The sequence below is a fragment of the Lissotriton helveticus genome, chromosome 3_2 (assembly GCF_964261635.1).
Source record: "Lissotriton helveticus chromosome 3_2, aLisHel1.1, whole genome shotgun sequence".
NCBI lineage: Eukaryota > Metazoa > Chordata > Amphibia > Caudata > Salamandridae > Lissotriton > Lissotriton helveticus.
This window is the reverse complement of record NC_136062.1, coordinates 257,389,572-257,406,509: the sequence shown is the minus strand read 5'-3', so window position 1 is coordinate 257,406,509 and position 16,938 is coordinate 257,389,572. Positions and strand designations below refer to the sequence as shown.

The 16,938-nt window shown below is 46.2% G+C and overlaps 1 long non-coding RNA gene across 1 annotated transcript in view; it reads right to left on the bottom strand.

Annotated features, from left to right (window-relative positions):
* Nucleotides 1-8,490, bottom strand: part of LOC144826286 (uncharacterized) — a 485,735-nt gene extending 477,245 nt beyond the window's left edge. The window contains exon 1 of the long non-coding RNA XR_013609760.1: nt 8,356-8,490. This is a non-coding gene — a long non-coding RNA (uncharacterized LOC144826286). The remainder of the gene's footprint in view (nt 1-8,355) is intronic.
* Between the last annotated feature and the right edge of the window lie 8,448 nt (nt 8,491-16,938).

The window sequence follows — 16,938 nt, the reverse complement described above, 5'->3', positions numbered from 1 at the left end:
AAAATCTCCACCTAAAAACAAGCCTGCTGAGGCTGTTGCCGATGTTCTGGGGTACTTTTACACCCCATAATCGATGTTGGCTTTTAAAAAGCCTCCAAAAACCCAAAAAACGAGCTGGGAATCCACTCTGTGAAGTGGTTGCCAGCTTGTTTTTGCAGAGGCTGCTCGCGAAGGGTGCTCGAGAGCCGGCTCCATAACCAGCACCGTGCCCCCGCCCCGCCCCCCCCCCCCCCGACAAACTAGTGGGGGGCCGGCTTTAGGCACACAAAGAAGCAAAGATGGCAAAGAAGCCCCTGGACCCCTCCCTCCCCCCACGGCGGCCGCCGAAGTAGCCCCGACACCCCCGGCCAATGGGGGCCAAGGCAGGATACGAACCCCCAATGGAATAGGGGCCTACCTGGAGTTGAAGGCGAGTGGGGGAGCATATAAGCCCTGTCCCGAGGCAAGCTGATAGCTTCACAGAGCGGGGAGTAGCGCAATCTTGTCCCACCCACCCACACCTAAGGAACAGCAATGTCCCAGGGCTGAGGAAGAGGCAAGGCGTGATGAAGAACTACGCTGATATTGGTTGGTACGGAGGCACACCGGAGGGCAGTGTGCCAGAATAGGTCCACTCACCTTCAGATGCCTCACGGCTGGGTGAGTTGGCCTATGGACAGGTGTGTAGGACCACTCACTCTGGGATGCCTCATGGCTGGGTAACTTGCCCTACCAAACAGGGGGGGTAGGAAACGAAGACGGCGCTCGTAGCCCAGCCCCCGCCGGACAGCAGGGCACAACAAAGTCGGACACGGTATTGAGGTGGCCTAACTCCGGGACAGAAGCTACTCCCTTCCCGTGCAAACGGGGTGCAAAAAACCCAACCTACCAAAGAAAACGACCCAGAAGGGACAAGAGACAATACAAGGAAGTTTGTTATGACATAGCATGCAAAGTTGCAAAGTATATACATGTTTCCTTGTATTCCTAATAAACTGCGGCCAACAAATGACCACCACAAGACAAACGTGTACGATGGCTTTTATTGTCATGATAAGGAATACAGTATGAGGATATATATGACACGTGGTAGTGGGGCAGAGTGTGGGGGTTATTCCTGACACCGTGTGATATCGGCTCCTCATCGTGTGACCGTGTGAAGAGAGACGATATCATGTGACACACAGTGGCAAAGTGAGAGTTGGTAGATCTGTTGTTCACAAATTCATTTTGGCCTACCCCTTTCCTAGCTCTTAAATTGTTAAAAATAAAGATATTCTATACCGCACAGATCCTTTTTGTTGAGCCATCATTTGCTAATTGGTGCCAAGATAGAAACTGATCCTTTGTTCTGACTCCAACACAGGAATTTGTCTACCCAGTTTCTCTTTCTGATTTAAAATCATTTGTCCTTTAGGAAGACCTTTTAGACTATTCTTATTCCGAGATAGTCAGCTTTAGTTAGTCAATGCCAGGTGTGGCAGTGCCACAACTCAATAACGTTAAGGTTGAGGTTAAGGTTAAGTGTTAACTGTACGCTACTAAAAAGGCAACAATCTACAGGTTTCACAAAGCAAACCAATCCAACAATCCATTATTTCCAAGAATATGTAGGTTCCTTCATTTGAGCGCGAGTATATGTTTCTGAAAGATGCCAAAATTGCTTTTCAGGATGTATCAGAGACCAAGTAGAGGTAACCATAATCCAAAAGCAACTTTTTAATGCTCTCATCAAGTATTGTATGCTAAAATGGTATGATTAAAATCTTATTTGGTGCACAACTCTAAAACCATTAAATAGTTTCTGATGAAGACAACTTTGGGACTTTAATGTCTAGTTAGTCTAATAAAAGGGGTCAACACTCTCTGATGTTTGGACTAGACTAACAATACAAGCGCTGTGTGGATTTCACTACTAACATTACATCAGCAACGACTTCTACGTGCCTGTCTGAATGTTTATTTGATGAAGGACTTTTGAACATAGGCAAACAATTGTTCATTTAAGTGGCACCTACATGACTTACAGGCGTCTGTGAATAGAATGCATAACATGCAAGATCTACTAAACTCAATTAGCTCCGAAAGTAAATATCAAAATTGAGAGGACAATTTATTTATTTTATTTAGCACGTTCTAACATGGACCTTTCCAATGGTATTGGAATGCTTTGAACAATAAAACAAAACAATATATGTAAAAAACATTTTTTTTAAACTGTAAAATAATATTCATATAAAGCAGCAGAGTTGACACAAATCAAAAAAATATAATATAAAATGATTTTCTTTTTTATTTCTTCCTAATGTACAAGAATTCATGAGTCATGTGGATAGCAGGTGGCAGCAAATTCCAAACAGGATGTGCTGCAGGTCGTTCTCAAAGTGATTTTCAGAGTTGTTGCTGTCTGAGGAGATTTAACATCAAATACTCTCTTACAAACTTTGAGTCAACATTTGGTTACTCTACCAAGCCGGAGATGCAGGAGGCTTGGCTAAGGTGCCTTCAGATGAACAAGTCATTCTGTAGCCACTATAAACTGGTTAGTGACAATTATTGGAGTGCATTTCCCTCCGTGCCCTTACATAGTCTGCAGTTATTAATGCAGAGCACATAAGGGCGCCAAGGGGTATGTACTGCAGTCGTTTCTAAACAGCAGCCGCGGTCGGTAGAGGAGTACCGGCCGGGCGGTGACGTGGGGAGGGGGAGGGGCAGGGTGGGGGTTAGTAATGTATGGATAATGTAGGTTTGCAGGTAAGTAAACATTTAAATAAATCAAACGAATTTCATTGAGCGCACTGCATTGCATTTGGGGATGCAGTGCGCGCAACGAAATTTGTTTGATTTATTTATGTTTACTTACCTGTAAACCTCCATTATCCATACATTACTAACCCCCACCCTGCCCCTCCCCCTCCCCATGTCACCGCCCCGGCAGGTACTCCCCTACCGACCGCGGCTGCTAAACAGGGCTGCAAGAGGGAGTAGTCCCTCTATGTTTAAAAATCACTGCAGAACAAACTGTAATCGGCAGTGATTTTTAAACATAGAGGGAATGTTCCCTGTCCAGAATCAACAATTTTACTGCAGATTAATTCCGCCGGTGGAGAAGTGAAATGTATCAGTCATTCCGCATAACAAGTGTAATGCAGAATTATCAAATTCCTCCGATTCCGCTGGCGGAAATAAAAATTCCACCTAGGCCTACTTGTACGTCACCCCTATGACAGGCTCTTATAAAGTAGGAAATGTGTATTTAAGTTTTACATTTTTGGGCAGTGAAAAATCTCTAAAGAAGTTCTCATTGTGGCAAGGTTGGCTCTCCATAGGAAAGCACAGGGTTACATTATAGCACTTTCTAATGTAATAAATCCAGTTTGGGAATAGCTAGAACAATGATTCAAGGACTCAAAATAATAGGAATTTAAAATCCAACCTGAAGGTAAAGTTGGATTTTAAATTTCTATTTTGAAAACGCCACTATTTTTTGTATTGCATTTTCCAGACCAAATGCTTCTAGTAGCCCTTTCAGAGATAATCCCCAACTGTCACTAGGCAGTCTGCTGGGCGGTATGATCTGCTCTTAGGAAAGGGAAGAAAAGGTCCTTGGCTGGGAGGAGGGGTGACTTCCTCCTGACAGGAAACCCTGTGGTCACCAAATGTACAAGCTTCAAAGGAGCAGCTATAACTCACATCTAGGCCTGATACTGATATTATCAAATAGACATGCTGCCCCAATCCCAGTGGCGAGAAAACTAATTGCAGAACTGCTTTCACAGGGGGAGTTCCTCATTTCCCTAGAAACACCTCAGGGGTGTGAGCGAAGAGCTCTGTACAAGGGAAGAAAGATTCTGTCACGTTAAGTTTTAATAGGGAAGTGCACTGTGGGATTGTTTAGGGCCAAATCACCAGGCAATTATATCAAAATGGGTAGGGTTGACCCTAGGAAGTTTTCCCTATTGCTTAGGGAGTCACCCTTACCCACAAGCTAGTGTCAGGCATGAAAGTGGCACCCGTGAATGCCTTCTAGAGAGCACTTCTGGACCAGTGGTAGACAGAAGAAGGAACACACTTACTGTAACCTGTGGAGAGAAACCAATGGGCTGGGCCTGCTCCAACTTGTACTCAGGACAGAAGAGTGGTCTCCAAGGGCCAGTTGGCTAGCCTTATGGTAAGCTACAGCTATACCAAAGCTGCAGAAAGCCCAAGACTCTACTGAGCCCAGCTAACCGGATTCAACTGGATTCGCTCTGAACCCTGCTAGTGGCTTCTGGGAGATGTGTCCTAATCGCCATGTGGTGTACATAAGGTCCTCGACTCTTGGCCCATGAAGACTGAGTTCACTCCCCTACAAGAACTGCAAAACTGGACACTTCTAAACTTTTTGCAAAAAGAACCATAGGGTAACAAAGGACTGCCACTGAGCCACAACTGCTAATATTGCAGCACCGGTCGGACTCAACTTGCTGTTTGGCCTACTGAAAAAAGTTTGACTTCCCCCAAAATTTTTAAGTCTGAAGGTAGAAAATCTTCACTGAGAGCAGATACTAAAAGTACCAGGACAATGAGGGACCCTCCCGGGGTGCGAATTTCACTTACTCTGAGCTTGGCTGCAAAAAGTCAACAGCTTCACTGGGTTTTCATCCAACAGTTATCCAGTCTCATGAATCCCATCTTGGCCACAGCCTGATGTTGTGCCCCAATTAGGATTTTCAACTTTTAAAAAAGTTTCTCAGTCAGAAGGTAAAAAACTTTCCACCAGACCAAATCTGGTTCCTGTATCTTACCCGTTTTCTTTCGCGGTCGGCCTTAACTTTTCACTCTGATCTAGTCTAGCATGGCAGATACTTGCAGTTGCCAATAATTTAAAGAAATAAATGACACCAAAGCAACAAAATTCCAATAAGGGGAACCAGAGATATACATTTTGATAGATTTTAATAAAAATAGCACCAAATGGAGCAAAGCACAAACAGCGTGCAACTAGACACGGTCAAGGGTAAGTTATCAGGCTGACCGCAAAGGAGTGAGGGTCGGTTACAAGGGACCAAGTTTTTCCTGGTGGTAAAGTTACCTCCCAACATCATCAGCCTCCAGTGAGAGCAGGCTATGGGATTGCACTGAGGGCACAGGGATCGGTGCCAACAGATTCCAGCAACGGGATGAGCCTCACGAAACCATTAGTTTATGTGCGAAAAGCTCAAGTTTTCATGCCCTTCAGGTATTTGGCGTTGATAAGCTCTCCATCTTCTGTGGCGCTGACGAGACTGCAGCTGCAAACCAAGGCGGGCGTCAGAGTCAATAGATTCCGCATCGAGAAAAGCAGGAGTTATGGCAGAGTCAGGTCCGCCAGCGATGCACCCTGGGTGGCTTCACTGGCAGGTTGGTCCCGGTCTGTCAACGGTTCTCTAAGCAAAAATAAACAATTGTTAAGTCCCGTGTCCTTAGGGTTAGGCTGGAGGAGTACATACAGACCCCAGGTAAGGGTTCCAGGACCTCCGGAACAGTAATTGAGGGATAGGACACACTAGAAAACAAGCCACCAGAATGGCCCAGGGCAAGTCCAGTGGGAACTGGTCAGATGGGCTCTTCCAAGATGTTTGGTTCTTTGCAGCTGTAGTGTCCCCCGTTTCTGAAGGTTTAACATATAATTAAATATTATTTAGCTTCAGGATGTCTTGAATGAGACAAAAGTGTTATTACATTCAAAGCTATTCCAAACAAGGTGCCCCAAAATGTTCTTACCCAGCGCCCTACAAATCCTTAGAATGCCGCATATTTTTGCCAAACAATTGTGAAGTAATCTACATTCTAAACTCCATGTCCCACAGAACACTTGATATCAGGTATGGTAGCCACGTGTTAGGTGGAAGACACCACAAAAGCAATCAACAATCAGCACCTGCAAAAGAGTCTGCTTTTGTTGACTGGCTGCCCCAGGCTGGTTATCCACCCTTTGTGCAAAGGACTCCAGCACAAAGCAGGTGACCGGCAAAAGACACAAGGCGACACTGCTGTATTTAGCCCATCACTGCATGTACCACAGCATTACGATTAAAAGTGCCTTCGATCAACCTTCTCGGGGGGAAAAAATTGTATAACAATATCTTATCTCCCGAGCACAGACTCGCAGCAATGACAAGAAACGACATGCACAGCCTCCCAATATAGTTAGAGCAGCAATTCCACAGTGAACAACACATCACATTCGTTCCTCACTTTCAGGTCAAGTGTGGCCTGTGGTGTTTTCGTAATAAACATAATATCACCTCGTACAAAATATGAATCTAATAAACCTGTCGGACTGAGATTGAAGGTAATGTGTTCTCTGAACTGTAAACATACCCTCCCTCGAGTGCGCGTGCTGCTGGCGTACTCCGCGTGACCTTCATGACCCCCGCAAAAAAAGAGGTATTTTCAGCAAAGATAAAAAGTGATGCAACAGAGGCAACTCGGATGAATAATGGTGTAGCAGTGGCTAAAAACAGCAGCCGCCACTTGGAGAGGCCGCCATGGCGGGAACGCTCAGACTACCGTTTCGTTACCCACCACAGGGCTGTGGCATTCTGGACGGGCTGTGAGGCGTGCAGTATATGTGATGCCCTTAGCCCTCAGCAACGCACAGTACAACAATGGGGATTTGAGTCACGTTGCTTTACAACTGCTCATATGCCAAAACCCCTGTCGAATAATGAATGTACAGGTTGAAGTGACGCACCCTCTGCAGCAGCCAATCGAAGTTCGCAACAGGCCATTGTTTTGGCTGCTTTTCACGTTTTTCAGGAAACAACGAGAAAAAGATTCTATATTGTGATACATTGCAATCGTTAGGCACATGCAGGGTACCTTCCGCGTGCAGCCCGATGACCCAAAGAACCTTGGCTTTGCTCAAAATGTGGAACTGCATGTAAGGTCGTTATGAAACAATAATGCCCTTGACGGAGGGCATTATCTCTAAAATAAGTATTATTTTACATTCTCAGCTGTTAATATATCTTTGTTGGTTACATGAAAAACGTGACTGCGCCATGAAACGGCTGGCGTACAGCTGTTATGTTAATGTAAATAAATACACTGCTGTGCCGTATGCTTTCTATGAAGCAAAAATGTGTAGGCACCACTAGTCCCTCGCATTGCAGGGGCGTTGCTTTGTGTGGTTATTCGTTGATGCAATGTATAGAATACTATACGTTAATATTAAAGTAACACTCAAATACAGGCATGTGAATAATGCCAAACGCTCTAATGCAACCCAAAATATATAGTACATGAATCTAACATTCGAATACAATCCACTAATATAACGTATAGAATACAAAACGATACTATTTACTACAATATATAGCATATTTTAAGCTAATATTTAAGTTACTTCCACTTGATACATTGTATGCAACATCTGATGTTAATATTCAAGCAACGTCTATGTATAGAATATTAGTCCATTGCTACTGTGTATGTACCATAATTCTATATCTAACGCCCATTGTTACTACATACACATAATATATGACGCTGTTTAGGTGATACTCATTAATAGATACTATTCCTAGCTCTCTGAAGCTATAATCAATATCGATTGTTGATAATATACATATGTAATATCTGACAATCAAGTGATCCCCATTGATTCCATGTATACATTATCTGATGTAAAATGCAATACCTATTGGCACGATGTACATGTAATATCTGAAGCTAAGGGGAGGTGTCCACTGATGCTATGTATATACTGTTTGATGCTCACATACAATAGGAATCGATTTTATATATCAGAGGCTAATACTAAAGTGATCTCTATTGATGCACCGTATGTAGCACCTATGAAGTGCCCAGTCGCTAACCCTTTGTATAATACACAAGGACGGGTGTGTGGTGGGTGTCATCGATCTGAGACTTGCTTCTGTGTCACCATGGGCTATCTTCATACACGGATTACTGCAGACGCATCTGCGGGAATAAAGTGTGCTCCGGGTCGTTAGTGGTCCATCCACTGTCTGGTGGGCCACACGATTCCTGGGCCAGACGGCGCCCCCGCCGGTGCCTGGGAGTCCGCACTGGGAGCAGCGGAGGGGCTGCACCGCTGGCGGACTCTGCAGTGCAGGCTCCCGGAGAGAGGCTCGACCAGGGAAGGGAGACCGGCTGAGCGTGTCTTTAGCATCTCGAACACCCCGGGAAACCAGCTGAGGTCAGTCTTGGCGCCGAGCACAGCACCTCCCACCCTCCGGGGCCTCTGCAGCAGCGGGTACCGGCGCGAGCATCCCGGCTGAGGCGCGGAGCATCCTGCGCGCTGCACCTGTCCCACGTATGCAGCGCTGACAATGAGCCGCGCGCCGAGTGCGCAGTGGGGCGAGCGCTCGGCGGCAGCACGCTTACCTGGACGCCTGCCTGACCCACGAGCCATGTCCTCTGTTCGCTAATGTGTAGGTCCAGTATTATTGCCACTGCAGCTCCCAGTCCCCGCTGTCAGTTCACAGCCTCCTTCCTTTCCCAGAGCAGCTGTTTCTCTCCTCCCTCGCCCTGCAGAAAGAAGAAGGCCTGCCTCCTCTCTCTCCGCTCCCGCCTCCCCCTTACCAGGGAGACAGAACAGCTCCTCTGCGCAGGCCTCCAGTCAGAGCGGGGGGCGGGGCATGCGAGGTGGAGAAGAGATAAGGTAAGGGGCAGGAGAAAGTACCGTGCTTCACAGGGAGGAGTGGGTGGAAGTTAGACATCTTGGGGGAGCCGACTAGGGTGACACGCTATGCTCGCCAGAAGGAAGGCTCAGTCACAGGACAAGAAAGCAAAGGCAAAGAAACTACCATGTAGCAGCTGGGCCATGGTACCCAGAACTCGATGATGACTATCCCGTGGGTCAGAGGTCGCCCAGCCCTGGTATTTCAGCCTACATCTGCATCCATCCGGACTTCCAGTCCTGCGACAATACTGTTAAAAACAAGCATTTACAATGCAATGGTTTCGCCTTTTGAAAAGTTTGAGCTATTGGCATTGTAAATGACAATTTTTATTTAGGTGTTGGTTTTGAAAATAAATAAATAAATGGCATTGTCATTTACAATGCCAATAGCTTAATCTCTCACAAATGCAAGACCTATAGCATTTGCAATGCAATAGGTCGCGTATTTACGCGAGTTTGAGCTAATGATATTGCAGATAACAATGCGTTTTATTTATGTTTCAAAAACCAAAACATAAATAAAAGGTCTCTCACACTGCAGTCTCTCACACACTGCTGCCTCTCACACACCATGCTCTCCCACACACCATGCTCTCCCTAGAAGACTCACACTGCTGCCTCTCACACACCATGCTCTCCCACACACCATGCTCTCCCTAGAAGACTCACACTGCTTTGCGCTGGATAGTGCGAGTTGATAGCCTGTAGCTATAGGAACTGGTTACTTCTAGATAGGGAGCAGATTTAGCGATCTGATAAGTCTGCTTGCGCAGTTAATTGTTGGCTACAGAAAACTGTAAGGAGGGGGGGGTGGAGATGGTATGGCCAGAGTGTATAATCATGGCACTTAAAGTACTGGACAAACTGCGATTGAGTTAGTGTCGACGAGAAGCATGAATCGGGCAGAGCAATTATTTTTGTGCAGAGCGGGACATCACGCAACCCACCCCTGCAAACGGCACCATGCACAATTAAGCTATTTTACGTTTTGGCCACAAAAAAGAGGGCCCTGCCATCTACATGTTAACAGCTGTTTTGTATGTAATAGGAGCATGTAGAAAACACTTAGTTTATTTTGTTAGTCTCCTGAAAAAATGCCTTGTATCCCAAAGACATGATCACCAGTGTCATAATTTTGCGAAAGGCATAACCTTATACAGCCATAACCAACAAACTTATAAACATCATTATCAGCAACAAAACACCAACTATCCTTACACTTCTTTTACTTACCATAATACAAAAAGAACGATAGGATCTTGTAAACCAGGGAGACGAGGTGTAAAACCCGATTTGTACTGGGAGGCCAACCCAGCTGCAGAAAACCCAACATACGGCTATACATCACGTAATACAGATATTCTAAATCTAACAGGCATATTTCGAAACAAATACCATTTTAATGCAGATGAACCTGTCCCTATTTGGCCAAGCAAAATGAATTCAGCAGGTGGTCTAGCCCTGGCCTGGTGTCCGGTTATGGGTTGGGGCATAGGCCATGTCGGTTTCTATAGAAACCGTTGGTCCTTACCTAAGTGAGGAACAGGAGGCCCCAAGGGCTTCAATGAGCAGTCTTCTCTTGTGCTTCATTATAAGAGCCATGTATTTGGTATGACACAACTATCCAGATGTTCGTGGTTGCACGCATAGATTGAATGAACGTGCCGAGTAGCCAATAAGAAAGCTTATCACCGTCGTCGGTGTCCGGGGACTCACACTTGTTCGGAGTTGGGTCTGAAGCTGGTGGAGCTGCGAAAGTGAAAGCTGGGTGTGCATAAGAGTGGCAGGGTGCTGGAATAGAGAATGCCTGGCTATGAGGAGCAGAGACAGGAGGTTAAAGAGAGTGAAAGCAAGGACAAACAGCAAAAGACAATAGATGGGGTTGGGACATGCAGGTGAACGTGAAATGTTAAATAATGGAGGCTGTCGGAGGAGTGAGGGGGGCTGAGAGCATAACTGCACTCGTGGAGACTCAGATGTCCGGGGTTTCGTGTGCTAAAGTGAAACAGCTGCGGAGATTTTAGCAAACCACACCAACGCTTCTTTTATCATACTCTGCAAGCGCATCAACTGCTGTTGCTCATCATGGCAATACGGATATTCAACATCCGGGAGGCACGCGGCGGACCGCAGATCACCAGCATGGGCACCGAGGACCCACCAAACCCCCCTACAGCACGTGGGGTGGCCTTCGAGGCTCTTTGTGCCAGGGACTGCTTCCACGCCCTGTATTCTGCGCTGTCATTGGCTACTAGAGTTACCGGAGCTCAGACAGGTGCCAGGGAAAGAAAGGGAAGGAAATCCGCCTTCAAAGGCAGAGGTGGCGGTGGGGAGGATGCTGCTGGCGTCAGCTGTGGGGCTGGGGCTTTGAAGCGGTGTCTTGTCTCCCCGGGCGCTTCCGTGGGGGCACCGCGGGTCTCTAGGCACCTTCCGAGACGCATCCCTCTGCCCACCAATCACACAACACTACGAATCTGCATAACGTGGGCATCCACAGGTGCCTTTTCTTTCCTCATAATCAGCAAACACTAACATTCCAAAACAGGACGAACTCCAATAAATTCCTATCCGAAATCCGTAAAAGTTGACATAAATACCCCTTTAAGTGAATTGTTTAAACATTAAAATGCGCAGAAAGGCATTACCATTGTCCGTGCGTGGGGTTCTGGGAGGGGACCCAGCAGGACCCCGACATTCTCCCTCCTGCCTGGCACGGGTGGAGGGACCTGGATGTGGCCCCACCCCCACTCCTCGGACTCTGCATGCCGGTGGAGCCCCAGTCCCCCCCCAACCCCACCCTCCGCTCCCTTTTCAGGGTTTCTCTCAGCTTGTGAATAAAAGGTCTGAGTGAGAATACAAAAGGAGAAAGTCCTTGCAGACACTTGTGGAACAAGGGCGGCGAGCGGCCGCACCAGCAGCTTGCTACTGGCATCGTGAGAACCGCGCACACTATGCAAGCACCTCGGCGGTCTTCTAAGCACTACAGATTAAATACATTGTGTGCATGCAAACCCCAAATACAGATTAAGCGCGTGCAATTATCTAAATCGAGCATAATTTAATATAGATTCAACATTAATATTCCAAATACTCTCAACAACAATAACCATGCCGTTAAAAAAAAACACATGTACAAAAGAACACGTTTCCTGCATGTCAAGCTCCAACCAGCCACTCCTGCATACGACGCAGAGACCCGCCGGGCTTTTTAAGTAAGCGTGGTGAACGCAGCTTTTAGTTTTGACTCCGGATACCTCTGCAACAACTGAACAAGGAGCCGTACAATAACCATGCCGTAAAAAACAAGCTGTCATCACAGCTGCGTACCATAACATGATAACCCCGACCTCGGTGCGCATTACGCAGAATAAGACAACACAGACAACAACGGGACGGCGAGAGGGAGGGTGTGGGGGGCGGGACTCATCGAACACAGACAGTGGGCGGGTGGGAGGGAGGAGGCACGAACAGTGGGCGGGCGGGAGGGAGAAGGCACGGACAACGGGACGGCGAGAGTGAGGGGGTGGGGGGCGGGGCTTAAAAAAGACACAGCCCCCGAATCGCGTCCTGACGGGGGAAAGAGTGACGGACAACAATGTCTTCCAATGGCTAGCCTCCATTTATGGAGCTAGCCAATGGAAGACAGAGGCGGAACCAAAGCCCCATATCTAGGACATAAGATTTCGCCGTGGGCGGAGCAACTGCTACGCAGTTGCCACGGCCAAGGCGAAACCTAACAAACCCTGCATGGACCTGAATGCAAAGTTATTGAACTGAAGAAACAATGTCGACTCTTCATCTCACACCTGATATTTGCCATCCCAAGGGTTCTAAATCATTATCAGGTAAGAGGAGCCTGAAACAGAGGGTTGCGGTCCACTCTTCATTAATTGGGAGACTGAACTAATGTGTAGTGACCCAATCACCTATAGGACTCCTCTAAATGTTCCTGAATTTATAACCAAGCACGCTATTCATTCTACAAAGATCTGGCATCCATGTGTTTCTAGGATCTCTTGGAAGAAAACAGCACTGGATGAAAGGGTGACACCTTTAGGCCCCCTTGTCAGCCATGAACCATGATGTATGCGAAATCGAACTCAAAGTACACCCAACTAACTGTGGTAGAGACTTCAGTTTACTATGCCTGGTTAGCTACACACTCGGAAATTATGTCTATGTTGCTTCAGTCACTACTTACAGATTAAACACTGTAGGGACGTGGCATGCACGCCGTGGAGTAAAGGTGGATCCCGTGTGAGCTCCGCCGCACCGCGGGACTCTCAATCGCATTTCGAGCCTCCTATACCATTTTTGAAGGTATGGAGTGTTAGTCTTTTATTCCGAATGATGCGGTGAGTTCGAAGACCGCTTTTTAAAAGACTTCCAGCCCTCTTCAAGCCTCGTTCCACTAGCGGTAATTGCACCCTGTCTGGTACAAGAGTGGCCGCCATCTTAGGTCGCTGCGCTTGCGTCTGCCTCAGATTCCAAGATTTACTGCTACCACTATCTGGCAATGTCATTTTCTTACGGAAACCATGTGCTGCACCTTATTTTATGATACAAGAGACTCTGTATTTGAAATGTGCAGAACTTCAGCTTTACTTTCATCTTCCATGTTGCGGTGATTTCCTTCTGCCTCAGACATGAGTGGCCGCCATTTCGGGTCACTGTGCTCGAGTCTATCTACTCTGTCATGCTTTGCCACCTCTGATGTTTGACATGCCATAAATCTATAGAAACAACGTGCTGTTGTTTGTTCTGATTGATGCAAGAGTCATTGATGCTGGAAAAGCTCACAAACACGTGTTAGACATCTTTCCAGATTACCTTCTTCACTACTGGCTGTGAGGACACTGTTTATATGTTGCTGGTGTTTGCTATGACCTAATGCTCAACCAAAGGCATCAATTAACTTGGTGTCCCTGTTAATAACAATTGTAAAAAGAAACAGGAGTGTGACCCATAAACCAATCGGGATTGGGGTTCAGAAGTTTAAAGCAAAAACAATATCCCAAAAGGTATGAATGAACAGACAATTTATATTGCATGCACAAGGCATTACAACAGTCAGGAAAAGGAGACGCTTATACTCAGGGATTCAAATTACAAAAATGATCTTTAGTCGCTTAATATTCAATTCATATCAAGACAATTTCATGCCACAGAGAATATGTACAGCACATAAATGGACAATTCAAATGACAACCGATAAAACTTGGTGCTCAATATATACAAGTGATAAGTGGCGACGCAAGTGAAGTAAGTGAACAGCGGTGAACGGCGCAAAGTGAGCAAAGTGAAATATATACACAGTGATTAGCTCAACAAGTGACCAACAGTCAATAACTTTACATAATGTAATTCACAATTTTTTGTTAAGGTCATAGTAAGATGCGCCTATAAATTGCGCCGTGGAGTCGACGACGTTTCGGTCCATATCAAATGTAGACCATCATCAGGACTGGGTTGTCTCGTTTGGAGTGCTGTCAGGGAAAGCAGGACAAGTGGTAAGGGTACTTGGACAGACTGGGATGGAAACAATTAGTTGAGGGACGTAAAGTACGTCGTGACAGGGGGAATAGATCAATGAGGAACCAGTGTATTGAGGCAGAACTGAAGGGAAGGTGGATGGACAGGGGTAGTTGGACGGGAGCATGTGAACTCTATCGGTGGACCATGATAGTGAACCCAATAGTGGTGGGTAGTGCGGTGCTTTGGGTAAAGCATTAGCCCAAATGAGAAAAGCCGGGGGGAGGGAAGGAGTAAAAGGGGAGGAGGGGCAGGAGGCGGGGAAGGAAAGAAGGCAGGCGGCGGGGGGGAAAAAGAAGGAAGGATCAATGTAAAGGAGGGAAGGAATGAATACATGCACCTGTATAATTAAAGCATGGGCGGTGCGCCAGAGACGTGATCCCGTGTATTAAGATATACACCCGCCCCGAGGGTAATAATTATGTGCAAGACCGATGCCGGTCTTACCTGTAGGCTGAAGATGCTGGAGTCCTCCTCCGGGGAGCGGACACAGCAGGGGATACACCTATGGGTACTGAAGGGCAAAGTGGAGCATTCAATAATATGCTCCCGTCATCGATTTCGGAAAGTACTATGGAAGTCAACCAAGATTACCTTAATCTTCTCAGGCGGTCTCAAGCAATTTGGTGGGCCGGGGAATCCAAGGCACAGGGGACCTGAAACCGAAGACAGCGGTCAGGGTCCGGAATATAGATACATAAGCCGAATATGAGCGGGACAGAGGGGGATTGCGCTTACCTGAGTGAATGCAGGAGCCTGTCACGTAGTAAATACGTGTATTCAATCAGCCGGGAGCAAGGGAACCAGCAGCTGGCGACCAAGTCGTGGCTGGGGGCAGGCGGTGACCGCGGAAGGAAATAAACGCCGCGTCACGGAGGGGGCGGGAGCGGCAAAGTGAGGGCGGAAGGGGAGTGAAGGGAAAGAGGTGAGGGCGGAAATGGGCGTGCATTGAGTGCTGATGCTCGGGAGGACGGAGATACATAGGGGCAAATGAAAATTAGGATCCATACCCATTGAAAAGGCAATAATGAACAAGCAATAAAAGAATATAAGGGCGACAATTATTAGAAACAGATAAACATCATGGCTCAACAGAAGGACATGTAGACAATGAAATCCAATGTTAATAACGTATCAAAACATATCGAACCGTTGTTACCTGCTATGCATGTATATATAAACAAACATATCCCAGTAAAATCAAAATAAGGTATTTACCCCACTAATCAGAGTGTATCAATGCTATATAGTTGGAGGATATTAACAAAGGACAGGAATATCATGAATAATACACGCTGGGCGACATAGCTGATAACCATGTTAGAGGGGGACGTAGATTGATGAAACCCGGAGTCCTATATATGAGGGTTATTACATAGTCACAGTGTTGTTCCACTCATCAAGGCTATTGAGGCCAGATGACACGAGGTCACAGATTGTCATCCACTTACATTCAGCCTTGTTCAACAACATTTTAATGTCTCCTCCCCGAACAGGGAGGGACGGATTGTCAATCACTTGCCAACCAATGTTTGTATTCACATGACCTGAATCGATAAAGTGTGGTACTAGGGGGGCAGTCATAACTTTACAGTTAATCCTACTCTTATGTTGGATGATCCTTTGTTTGATCATTTGGGTTGTCTGACCTATATAGATCAGTCCACAGGGACATGTAATGGCATAAATCACATTTGGTGTACGGCAATTAGTGTGAGTCTTCAATTTATATGTACGTTCTTTGTAAGTAAAGACCTTGGTGTTTTTGGTCAATTCGCAGACACTACAATTTTGGCATTTAAAGTGTCCAACCACTGGGTCCAGTCCCCATGCCGCCGTAATGGTGTGTTTTTCTTTTCTAGACTGTGGCCATGTGATAGCATGTACCAAGTGGCTGGCGATGTTTCGGCCACGTTGGTAGGAAAACAATGGTAGATCAATGAAGGATTCATGACTTCTCAGTATTGGCCAGTTCTTCTTAATAATTTTGCTGACTTCATTGCTGTGCGGACTGAAGGTGGACACAAAAGGGATTCGATTTAAGGTCTTCTTTGGTTGTTGTGAGAGAAGCGTATCCCTGGGGCAGTACCATGCCCTTTTTCTGGCTTGAGAGACCAGGCGTCGTGGGTAGCCTCTATGGATTAGTTTTTTTGCTAGAGCCTCCGCCTCCCTGAAATAATCCTTCCGCCACTTGCAATTACGCCGAATGCGTAAAAACTGTCCGTATGGCAACCCATCTCGTAGGGCTCTGGGGTGATAGCTTGAGTATTCCAACAAGGTGTTTTTCTCCGTGGGCTTACGGAATAGAGTAGTCCCCAATCTGCCGTCTTCTTCATGAATTATCACGTCCAGAAATGGAAGATCATTGGTTTTTTGTTCGTTGGTGAATTTCAAATGTTCCTGTGCATGGTTAAGCCATTGATTAAACGAGTTCAAGGACAGAGTGTCTCCATTCCAAATCATAATGATATCGTCTATGTATCGACGCCATAAACAAATTTGTGAAAAAAATGGATTTACGGGGGTAAGAATCAAAGATTTCTCCAAATTGTGTACAAATAAAATAGAAATATTTGGGGCAAAACAAGCGCCCATGGCGACTCCCTTCACTTGTAGGTAGAAGATGTTGTTATACAGGAAATAGTTATTCTGAAGGGCAATACGTAATAGTGACATGATGAATTCCGTAGGTATCTTAGTTGGCTGTGGTCTCGATTGCAGAAGTACCCGTATCACATGGAGACCCTCGTCAT